This window comes from Cuculus canorus, chromosome Z (genome assembly GCF_017976375.1).
Source record: "Cuculus canorus isolate bCucCan1 chromosome Z, bCucCan1.pri, whole genome shotgun sequence".
NCBI classification, from domain to species: domain Eukaryota; kingdom Metazoa; phylum Chordata; class Aves; order Cuculiformes; family Cuculidae; genus Cuculus; species Cuculus canorus.
Genome location: NC_071441.1, coordinates 5,753,517 through 5,766,012, shown reverse-complemented (window position 1 = coordinate 5,766,012; position 12,496 = coordinate 5,753,517). Strand labels below are relative to the sequence as shown.

General features: G+C 36.3%; 1 protein-coding gene across 1 annotated transcript in view; it reads left to right on the top strand.

Annotated features, from left to right (window-relative positions):
* Nucleotides 1–1,464: 1,464 nt before the first annotated feature.
* Nucleotides 1,465–12,496, top strand: part of FGF10 (fibroblast growth factor 10) — a 113,292-nt gene continuing 102,260 nt past the window's right edge. Inside the window, exons 1-2 of the mRNA XM_054055355.1 lie at nt 1,465–1,568; nt 8,093–8,349. The gene's annotated coding sequence lies outside the window, so the exon portion shown is untranslated. The remainder of the gene's footprint in view (nt 1,569–8,092; nt 8,350–12,496) is intronic.

Here is a 12,496-nt window from a genome sequence, read left to right as displayed (position 1 = left end):
TATTTCAGCCACTTGGTTTCAGCAGCCCTGAAAATTCAGAGACGCCAAGAAGTGTCAGGCAGGGTGAGATGAGGTGGAAACTTTCCATTCCTGTAATCACAAAGGAGCTGTGATCAGTTACTCAAACAGGTTTATATAATAGTATTTTAGTTTATCTAGCAAGGGTTGGTAACTCCACTAAAAGTCCTCTATTTCAATAGGAGAATTTATCCCCTCCTTTTTATATCTGAATGGAAAAATGATAAATCTCCTCTAGGTTTCCTTAGGCTGAGATGCTAACAGGGGACGTTTCATCACATTTTAAGTAATGAACCTGTGAAAACGAAGAATTAGAGTGGTTTAAAGTTTGCATCCCAAAGAAACATAGCTTTCATCACTGAGAAAAATGTTTAACATAAAGAAATGCAATTGGATATCTTGGCCATACTGTGAACATTGATAATATAACTTCTCTGCCAGAGTTCCTTCTCAAATTATTACTTTAACAAAAAGAAAAAAGTTTGCCTTTAAAGCTCTTCATATACCAAGCTTTCTTAGAGTCATATCATAACTCATTTTTACAGCAGAAATCCCTAGAGAAGCAAGAGGAAATTTCAAAAGCTCTTTATTTCAACAGAGTTGGCTCATCATAAGCAATTGTCTCAAGTACAATTATTTCACTTATCTGAAGACAAGAACCTTAGTAAACAGGAAAAACTGATTTAAGAAAGCTTGTAGTAAAGTATCTTATTTCCAGAATTACAGCCTGTTACTAAACCTGGTATATCTTGTAATCACTGGATGATTACCCAAGAGAAACTGGTCATTAACCTGAATTTTTCTGTACTTGCTTTTTCTATCGTTCATGCCAAAGCTCTGAATCTGAATCTAACTAAATATGGAGGAATGCTTCTCAAGAAACTAATTAGTCCTTTTTAACTCTTGCTTAGTACAGTATCCTAACCTGTAATGACTGTGAAGGCAAATAAAACTGCCCAAACCGATACCAGATTCACCACAAGGTTCACCATTCCTGGCCAGTGACATAGAGTATCTGTCAGCAAAATAATCACTACTTGTCCAAGCGTTTTATGCATGAAGTGGGGAGTTTCCGTCCATATTCTCATATTATGCTTGGCTTAAAAGACAAAATATTGCTGTGTTGGAAGGCCTTAGTAGATGAATAACACGAATTTAGAACAGGAGTCCCTAAGAGCTGAAGCAGGACAAGTAATAAATAGGAAGGATATCATTTAGCTTTTACAGAGTAGATTTTAACAAAGTAATTCTAAATGTTGTTGCATGAACACACATTCATTTCTGGAAAGGCTGTTTCCTGTAATTTATGAGCTACTGCTCCTCAAGGGCTGAATGCAGCTCATGGTGGGCGAATTGTGCTTGCGACACAAGCTGTTCCTCAGGGAAGGCTTCAGTGCACCCCATCCCCCTCAATAAGCGGGAAAAAAAGACATCAATGCCATCTCTTCATCTTTCTTTCTGAGTTACAGACCATTGCCAGTCATCGACTGAAATGGTCACCCTGCTGAAGAGGAGCCACTCTACCTATTTCTTCCATAAGCAAGCATTAGGTGAGCAGCTGCAGACCTTCTTTTCTAAACTGTCTTGCCAAATCTGTGATCCACATGTTTGGTGTGATCAGTACAGCTGAAACTATCTGCCTGATCGCAAAGAAAATCTCGAGTCGATGCAAGTGGCAGTATGATGATTTGCATAGCAAGGCTGCTCTTACTTGCTGACTGCAAGCAGTGGCGATCTCGACCAATATTAGGTTTTCCATGAGATGGTTTTGAGGAAGCCAAAATGAATATTTAATATTGTAGGCAAATCTTTTATATCTGTTTTGTTGTTTGATACATTTTTTTGTCCTTTCCCTATGTGCCTACAAGAACTGCATATTAACAGAATTATGAAAAATTAATCTTTTTTAATGGCATAGTTCCATAATGTTATATTTCAAAACGCAATTCAAAAAATACTCTCATGTTTATAGATATCTTACTGATTTATGTTAATAAATATGTTATATGCATTTTTAAAAAACATAGTATAAATTATAAAATTGTCATTACGTGTTATTAAATATATTAAAATAGCATTTGTTAAATATACACATAAGATAAAATATGATAATCATATTCATTCTAATTAGGAACAGAGGTGTTTTTCCACCTACTCTATCAAAAAGTCTGCCTAGCTTTTTTGAAAATATTGAAAATATTCTGTGAATTGTTTTTCATCACACTTTGGCAATTAAGGAGTGGATGGTACAATGGTATTTAGGTAAATATGGTAACATTTTAAACTATTGTAATTGCATTCATTAAAATGAATTTTGTAATTATTGATACGATCTTAATGATGAAATTGCAGCTAATAAACCATTTACGTGGCCTTTAAATCGTTCAGCCTGGTATTGCAACAGTCAGGATTTCACAACCACTTTGTGAGCTATCTAATAATTTCTTGCAAGGCTAGATAATGCTGATTCAGGTTGTAGCACTGTTGCTTTTGAGCACTGTACCATGGTTTGGAGCCAGACTTTTATATAAGTTATCCCAGCAATAGAATTATAATTAACCTTTCCTGCATTGAAAACCCTGCTGAACATTCAGTCTTTTCTTTTTTCTGTGGGTCTATATTACAGATATAGCTCCTTCAAAATTATTGGGTTAAATAAAGTCTAATTGCACTGTGAGAATTAGTTAAATATTTATTAGATGAGCTAGGCAACCTGAATTTTCACTAGCAGCAGGCAATCGCCCTTGGAAGTTAATGGCTCAGAAAGAGATGTTCCAGGAAGAGGAAATGCTTTATGCCCTTAGAATTAAAACCTTAGGCTGATGCAAGTTAAATACTCCTTGTTTCCCAAGGAGTGGCCCAAAGCGATGAGTTTGAACTGCTGTCAAATGTAATGCTGATTTACTATTTCCCGTAGAAGAGGGACATTTTTTAAGGGCATATTTATTAAGACTGTTTTGGAATTTTCTTACAGAATTTTTTTTTTTTTTTTAAGTAGAAAATTTTATGTTCATTTTTTTAAAATCATGGTTCTTCAGATAAGAACAGTCAATTCTGACTTTGCAGATTGTTTTGGACAGGATATGGAAAGAGACAGGAAATAAAAACATCCAGCACTGTGAGTCTCAGTCAAGGTCTCACATTCAGCCCTTTTATGGCAGAGCTTCCCGGCCTCGTCTGCTGCCACTAAGCTAACATTTCCAGGCTACCTCATTCTGCTGTAGGGCACTAGAACAGAAAATACAGACCAGTATTTATATTTAATTTTGTAAAAAAAAAAATAAAAATCATTTTGGAGATAAGAATTTTGAGGGATTTTTTGTGACTTTGAACAAAAACTTGACTGTTTCTCAATCCCTCTTCAATTTTAATTAGCACTAAAAATCCCGTGTTATTTCAATAAAAAGTATTAAGTAACCCTTGATTTTTATTCCTACTGCAGTCATTGTCACAGGCCTGACGATATTCCTAGAGCATTATTTGCTTTCGTTCTACGCTTGCTGAGCAAAAAATATAAGCTTATGTTCTGTTGGGTATTTCGACAAAGGGGCAAAGACCTATTTTTGTTAAAATGAAACTGGAAGCCAAGCATGTGTACAACAAATGTGTTCGAGACACTTGCTCTCAGGAAATATTAGGCATAATTCATAAAACACAACTGAAATCTTTATTACATGAATGCAAGGAACCTGGGAGAAAAATGGATAAAGATCTGCTAGTCCAGAGTGTGAAACCAGAAACAGTAGAAGTAACAAACAGCTACTGTAACTGAAGGATAGGTCTCGGATTTAAAGGAACAGACATAAGTAAGGATGAAGGTGTCAACACCAGTGATGAAAGACACTGTGAATAAGAACTAGAATAAAAAAAAAATCTAATCAAGTAAAAAAAAAAATCAGTTTCTGATAAAGAACCGTAGTGCACAATTATTAGAATTAGTGTTGAAAACCTTTATGAATACTTCAGATTCGATTTGGTTATAAACAGAGATCTAGGTAATTTTATTTGAGACAAATACTGCTGCAAATTTACACCATTATGGGAGACTACAGCACTGTTTATCCAATCTATGAATAATAAGGCTAGTTATCTCTGAATGGGGTAGCTGTCAGCTGGCAATCAACTGAGACCATGAAAATTGAGGGTCTTTTAGACTTTGTTTGTACAAATAGTAAAAGCCACCGTAAAACGGGGCTATGAAGAAAGAACAAGGGATTACGAGTGGCTTTACTTCAAATGGAAGGACAAACAAAAGCAGATCTGGAATGCAAGCTCTCAATTTCAGATAGGTGAACTAAAAAACTCTGGAAGAGAGTTAATGAAGCCAAATGAAATAAAAGGATAAGGAACTGTGTGGGGGATCTCAAATGCTTTTTAAATGTGAGTATTTTTTGCGTTACAGATAGTTAGGAAAAAAAAAAACTTTAACAGAGGTGTTGAGATGCAGCTGAAAAAGGATATCTTCTTATTGGGAAGAGTAGGGGATAAAGGACTGGCTAAAATAGGCTCAAAATACAGAAATTATAGGGATAAGGCAAGAAATATTACAAGCCTACAAGCTACTTGATAGGACATTAATGAAAACCATAGGAAGCCCTCTGGCCACATAAATGAAAAGGAAATAAAAACAGAGGGGTAGAACTGCTATGACACAACATAGAAATTAAATTAAATTAAAATAAAATAAAATTCTATGTAACAGGTCCAAATCTAAAAACATATTTTTCCTCCATTTCTAGTAAAAGATTTGATGCCAAATACCAGACCAAATGCACAACCAGAATGGAGGAATAAGAATGAAAAGGATCACAATTCAAATAGACTAAAAAATTCATTGAGTTTCATGTCTCATTTCATGGTAACAGAATAATCCACCTCGCAGAATTCTAAAACTGAGATAAAATAAACATTTAGACTCAAAAAGTTGCTGAGGCAGGATCTACACTCAGTTCTCTAGGCATTAAAGCTCTTTCCAAAATATGCAATATTTTGATTTATGTCTTACTTTGTATGAGCAAATTTGAACTTGACTATGTGAGTTATTTAGGGGAGGGGGGGGTTGTGGGTGTCCCTAATCACTGAATTATGAGGTATTTTGGCTTGGCAATAAAATATAGTCCCAGTTCCTAATTTCCTCCTTCAGAGTCAGTAAGTGGTTTTGGAATAAATTTAATTCTCATTTTGGGACGCTTAGTGGAATTTGTTGAGTGGCAAATATTTTGAACAATAAGTGGTGGTAAGTGTTAAAAAACATAATCCCAAATTCCTTTCACTGTCATTGACAATGTCTGTGTAGCTGTGACTAAATTTTGATGTTAATGTTGAATTCATAGAGTTGGTATTAACATAGGAAATGTCTATGAATCCTTTAAGTTAGAAGTGTACTTCCAAAATACACTTGTACGTCTACAAATACATCATATTTACACAGCAATGGGCATTTGAAGGTACAGTTTTGATCGCTGTTGAATGATACAATGAAATTCAATTTGAAAGCTGCTGGTTCTAGATCAAAGATCCTACAGCCTTGAGTCACAAAGTGTTATTGCCTTATAAAATCACGCAGTACTTCAGGTGCATTCCAAAACTATTGCTTAGTTAACTTTTTACCTATAGGTTTTATGCCAAATACTCTGGTTTTCCACAACTAGCACAAAAACACAAGTTCAGCATGCATTCTGGCTCTGTGTTTTGCCTGATTTGAGAGCAAGATTCTGTCCCCGTGCCTGATATACAACCTATCTATATTCCCAGGGATTGGATTGTAAAGGCCTGATATGCCAAAACAACACACACACAATGTTTAGAACAAGTTACGCTGTAATCCAAAATTAACAAAAAAAAAAAGAAAATCAAACTAAAACAGAACAAAACTCTGGGGAAAAAAAAATATCCCGATACATATGATTGTCAACTCTAAGACAGTACAACCAAACCTTACTTTTTCACTGTAGCTAATTCAGAAACCCTTAGTGTTTATTCAGGATACATAAATATCCCGATAGGTGATTTGATTCTCATTAGTTCTTTGCAGCACCCCACTGCCAAGGAATACTTGAAGAGACCAGAAGTGCAGTTCAATTCAAGTTTTCAAATATCCAGATATCAAATATCCACACAAATGCATGACATTGGATAACAAAGGTGCTATATTTATTCATTTCCAGTACTGCATTTACAGTTTAAATGCAAAACCAGTTCAGTGTTACCCATTTCTGGGACAGTGACTGGCAATTAAAATCTGAAAAATGTATAAGTCTGAATTTTTTGGAAAATTAATTAAATCAGAATAGAAATCATTAAATCTTTGTTGAATTTTAATTTAAACTCAAATATCATTTTTGTCAGATTTAAAAGGAAATCTACCTCCCTAAGTAGTTCAAGGATTGTAGAAAATTAAATGCTTTGTTACCTCAATTTAAAAAAATTGGTAGGCTTAGTTTTCTAGTTTCTAATATTTCAGTTTTGTGTTATGCCTGGAACTTGGTGAGATGAATCAATGGTATAAAATCTTCTCTCTGTGGGAACCCAAGGAGAACATACTGTACCAGATGTTATAAACCAGCCACAGAAGGAGAACAAATGCCCAGGCAAGAGCTACTTGCAAGTAGCACAAATTGTTCATTCTGCTTTTCTTCAGCCAAGTTAGTACTTACACCCACCTGATGATTTAATGTGGAGAAGCGCTCCTACCACCAGGTAAAATGGCTTCACAAATATCTCAGCAGCAATCATGGTCCATACACCTTTCTAACTTCTAAGCTCATTGTCAGTCTGTCAATTAAAGTAAAATATTTTTAAGCCTCCAGCTTTTGTTCCAGCTGAACTTGGGCCTCCTTGAAGTACGTAAGGGTTTCTCTTTTACATTGATAAGTAAGCTCTGAACACTCTTTGCATACTTGAAATCAAGTAGTTATTCTACATTAAAGCAGGTGTCAGGGACCGTGGGGAAAACTATCTGCTGTAACGAGTCACTTTCACCGAACATCTCTTCTGCAGATGGCAACAAATTCGTCTCTTTTCTCACACTCAGCTGCTGTAGTCCCTGTTACGAGAAACTCTGTTAGGGAAGAAAATTCAGAATTGAGATTAGATTTGTTGCTTCTTAAGGTATTTTAAATGGTAATTGGAAAATCTGAGCTGTAAAAATTTGAACTGGCTACTGATTAGAGACTGTTTGTTCTGTTCTGCTTATTATCCATTAAGGCAGCAAAGAAGCTCCCCTCTACATTAATTCTGATGATGATTTGTCCTATGATTATGAAATCCAAGGAATGTTTTCACCACACAATTGTCAGACTTAATTTAGTGTAGCTCTTTCTTAAAAAAAATAAAGAGTGTCTCTCTTTTCTTTGGTTGGACACTAGTTGTTTCAAATGTACTTAAACCCCTGTAAATCATCTTCTGCCATTTGTTGTCGTTGCTGTTAGGAGCATCAAGAGCTAATAAATCAGTGGACTTTTCTCATTTTTAGTATTATCTCTAGAAAATCTTTATAACCCATAAGCTGACTCTCACAGGAGTGTTTACCACACTTAATGTCTTATGGGATAGTCTGCCTCCACAAATTTAAATCCCATGGTCAACCACTTCAAATGTACATTTGAGAAATCCCTGATGCATTTGTTCTAGTAGGACTTCATTGTCTCCTACCTCCAGCCACCAGAGAATTTCCATGGTCTTTGAGACAACTTAAGGAGAAGTGAGAGTTTCTTGATGTGGCTGTGTGACAATACACTGGAGATGTTACAACATTGTCTTTCAGGATTGAAGTTTTGTTCTCAGTTTGATGCCTTCTCTCTTCACAGTCTCATCTAGAGCCTTTTAAAACTCTTAAAGCCTTTGATAATCTGTGGTTTATTTCATCATGTGGGCATAAAACCTATGAATAGTGCTTATTAGTGAATGATTTCATCCAGTGCAGACAGCAAAGCCTAATGGTGATGCTAGCTAGCGTTAACAGGAGCCACTAGATAAGTGTTTTTTATCTTTTTTTTAAATGAAAAGTAGAAGCAAACTTATAACAAGTCCTATGGACCTTACAGCTACCAATAACACATTTTTTTTTCTCAAGACACTGTTACAATCACCTGGATTATTGTTACGTGGAACTACTGTATCAGCAAAGGAGGAATCTAACACTGAGCTCATGAAAGAACGTTGCTAGTAAAACAAGAAAGGTCTTCAGAGAGACAGAGGATTTCATTAAAGATCTTGGGCTGAAAAATCTTGCTGGAAATGGAGACTAGGTGAAGACAAACGTGCAGTTATTTCCTCATTTTGGGCAAGAGAGTGGATAAATGAAAGGCAATTCCTAACACAGGAAGAAAGGTAAGATAAAGGAAAATAGTTAAATCAAAATGAAACATTGCCTTCCTTAAATATTTATGACTTAGATTCATGAGGTTCTTTTTCCTGATGGACAGCTTGCAGACTAACGAGCTTTTAATTGTCTTTGATGCAATTAAGGGTGATGGTCTTTTGCTAAATCCTGAGTTTCAGCCATAGTTTATGTAAGTCATTCACATTACTCAACCTATAATGATGCACTCGGCTTCATTGTTTGTGGTCTGGTTCTCATTTGTCTTGCATTACATTCTAAGATTGCAATAACTCAGATTTCCTTCAGTTTTACAACAAAAAGCACCAGCATGTATTGCATGAGGCATCTCCAATTTGTTCACTTGTTCGTGGTCTTCTTGTGCAGGCTTCTCAAGCAGGTGTATGCAGACAAACATCTCTGCATGCAGAAGATAAATAGGAACTCCCTCCTGTAAAGATTCCTTTGCTGTATAAAGACTGACTTATATGTGAAGTTTTTAATTTGAGAATTTTCAGTGCAAGGTGTTCCTGACAAATTATTTATTTAGTCTTTTATTTTTAATAGAGATTGAGAGCTATGTCTTTCTTCTTAGAACTTTTTTTTAAAAGGCATGTTGGAGAAAGCTATGCCCAAACTATACTATATAGGAGAAAACAAAAATTGTACACAGTTTACTTGGCAGTGCTTTTGGCAAACTTTGCTTAACCTTTATTCAGGAAAAGCAGTGCTGAAGTTGATAAGTCTTTTACCTGGAGCAGGAAGGCAGGAGTTGGCCACTGCGATGTTACTGTATGTTTTCACTTATAAGAAAAGATCTCTGCTGTACATTTTAATTGGCTTTAAGTCAATTAGTATTTTTGCTGTAAGGCAAAAAAAAGGGCTATCCTAATGTTCATGCTGATAAAGTGAAATGAGTTCAAGAATTTTAATAGAATTTGGGATATGACTTTTATGTATATTCAGACAGCAGAAACAATGGTGTAAGCTTCAGCATATGCTAACCAAAGCATGTACTCTGATTCCCTCTAACTGCTTCTGCATACTCATGGTTTTATTGTCACTGGGTTCAGCTAGGATTATTAAAACAAAAATCATTAAAATTAAATCAGACACTGTTGTCTTACCTTCACTTTGTCATCCGTGTATACAACCAGAACAAAATATGTTCAGGAAGAAAAAGTCAAAAGAAACAAAGGATGAACTGTAAACAGGTACAGAGATTTTGGAAAAATAGAATGATCAGTTTTTCTGCTGGGATTGGAATTAAGATTCAAAATTAAGAAGTCGAAGGTATCAAAGGGACTTTGAATTTAATTTCTACGCTCTAAATTCCTATGGATATTCCTTTGAATCTGTCACTCGAAACTGGTAGGTGGCAGAGAAGAGGGTGGAAGTGGAAATTAAAACAAAACTAGCACTGATTTTTGAAAGAAGAATGCATATTCTTCTACTTTGGATGGAAAATATTCTTCCCAGGGCTTCAACACGCGTAGGACCCAACTAGACACTCAGAGACACCATGAAACGATTACAGAGGTCTCTGGATTTGATTGACACTATGAAAAGCAACCCAGTGAAGCCTGAGAATTCTCATTTTGGTGACAAAAAGATTTTCTTTGCACTTGCAAAAACTCAGTCACATAATAGTTCTAGTTCTGCACATAATTAAACTATAGTATTTAATGATTCTTTATTATGTTCAGCTATATTCTCTAAATAAATAACAAAAAAAGGTTCGGAAAAAAACCCAAGCAATAACAACAAGAGATGACCTTGAGATCCTGAACTACAGACTGCAGCAGCTGGATGTGGAGTGTCAAAATTTTGTGGTCGGGGTCTGCAATAGCTTATTCTCTGTATATAAATAAGGGGACAAAGCTACACAAAATACTCATCAGGAGGTTTTGAATAAAGCCTATCTTGAAATATCTCTGTCTTAGCTATACATGGACACATTAATTGTTTACAACAGGAATTAAAAAATTCCTGAGAATCATCTAACAATCATTTTGTCAACACAAAGATGGCCTTAGACCATGGTTTTAATAGACGCTGTCTATTTCTTCAAATATCAAAACATCTTCTATCTTCCTGCAATGGCCAACAGATTAACTAGGAAATCATAAGTCCTACTGACCATGGAGAAAGCTTGTTAGTCTGCCTGCAAGCAGTTATTGGCTTATTCTTTTCCTTCTTATTTTCTTTTTCTGTGGTACCCTCAGCACTGACCCCTGAAAACCAGACACAAAGAAAAAATTTATTTTTCTTTTCTATGAAGAAATAGCCAATAACAAAGATAAATACAGAATACTGGACAGCCTTTGCCCTGATTAATTTTGGCAGTTCACAATAATCTTACGTAAAATTCGTTTGGTTCCTGAGTTTGACTGTGTGTCATTATTGATGCATTTTCTGAGGGTCTTAAATCAAATTCACTCAATTAGCCCCCTAAGCAACTCCAAGGGTTCCAAATCTCTTTCTCTGGAACATACTGTTCCAAAACCAGTATTTATTTATTCCCTCAGAAATTACTTTAGTGGCATACCAAAAGAAACTTTACATCCACAACACGAATTCATAACATAGATGACCTCGAGATTTCAATAAGCAATGCAAAGTGAGGCAGATTACAGCAATCAGCTTTCGAGTACAGAACACTGTTCATGCACAGAACCAAGGATAGGCAGTAGAAAGGCTTACCCTTCCCTTTCGAGGGTCACTTTAGTAGTTTCAGATTAGGTATCATGATTATTATTTTCCCATGAGGACAATGAGGAAGGTCTGCATTCCTCATTCCATTATGCAATTCACCTTGACATGCTTTTTACATTTGAAACTGTCCCCCCAAAAAATCTTAAATATGATAGTCTTGTTACATAAATGTTTTATTTTCAGAACAGCATTAACACAAACACTAGAGTTTCAGGAAGAGCAAGAGAAGTAAAAATGCATATTACATAATGTATTTTAAAGAACCTGCAAAGAATTAGTTGGAACTGTAAATATACTCAGATGGACTACAATAATTTTGAACCAGAAAGAGACAACTAAGACTCATATTTCATCTGGGCAAAACTCTACTTCCCTACTCAAATGAGTAGCCCCACAGGAGTCTGTGAACCAAAAGAGGAGTAATTTTGTTTATGCAGGGCTTACAGAGAAAAGAAACATCTCCTGTCTACATATTCCACGCTCTTTCTTCTTAGCACAGACAGGAAAGCTATCTTTCCATCAGCAATTATTTAGAATTCCATCTTTACCTGCCTTTTTCTTGAGCTGACTGATCTGCAGCAGCAGGGACCAAGAATGGTGAAAACTGAGGACCATCAGTCATCCCATGCAGAAGTGCAAGATTAGGAAACCAAGTCTGCTTCATCCTAGGAAATTCAGCAGAGAAGTTTGTGTAAAGACTAGTCCTAAAGGCGGCATCACCGCATCGTTATAAAATCCTTCCAGTTTTCTGCAGCTCTGCACTCATGCAAAGTCAGGACTGAAAAAGACACAATGCATTGCTGGGTTACAGGTCCCACCCCGGGTTGGGGCAATCCCCAGTTTCAGTACATGATGGGGGATGATGTGATTGAGAGCAGCCCTGCAGAGAAGGACTTGGGGGTGCTGGTCGAGAAGCTCAACATGAGCCGGCAATGTGCTCATGCAGCTCAGAAGGCCAACCGTGTCCTGGGCTGCATCAAAAGCAGCGTGGCCAGCAGGGCGAGGGAGGGGATCCTGCCCTTCTATTCCTCACTTGTGAGACTTTATCTGGAATACTGTGTCCACTTCTGGAATCCTGAATGTAAGAAGGAGGTGGAACTGTTGGAACGGGTGCAGAGGTGGCTGCAAAGATGATTGGAGGGCTGGAGCACCTTCCCTACGAGAACACGCTGAGAGAGTTGGAGTTGTTCAGCAACAGAAATACAAATACCAAAATATTCTGATACCTGTAAGTCTCCAGTAGACATACTGGTCTTCTCTTTGCCCTGTGTTTTTTTCTTAAGAGAGAAAGATTTTTAGTCTTAAGAAGCAACACATTATGAAAAATTATCTGGAGAAGTCTGCCTAAAATAAAGTAGCAGCATAAAGCTAAGCAGTCATAGGCATGACTGCTCACAAGGCAATTCAGCCTTTCCAAGGCTAAGAAGCAAAAGCCTTATTTAA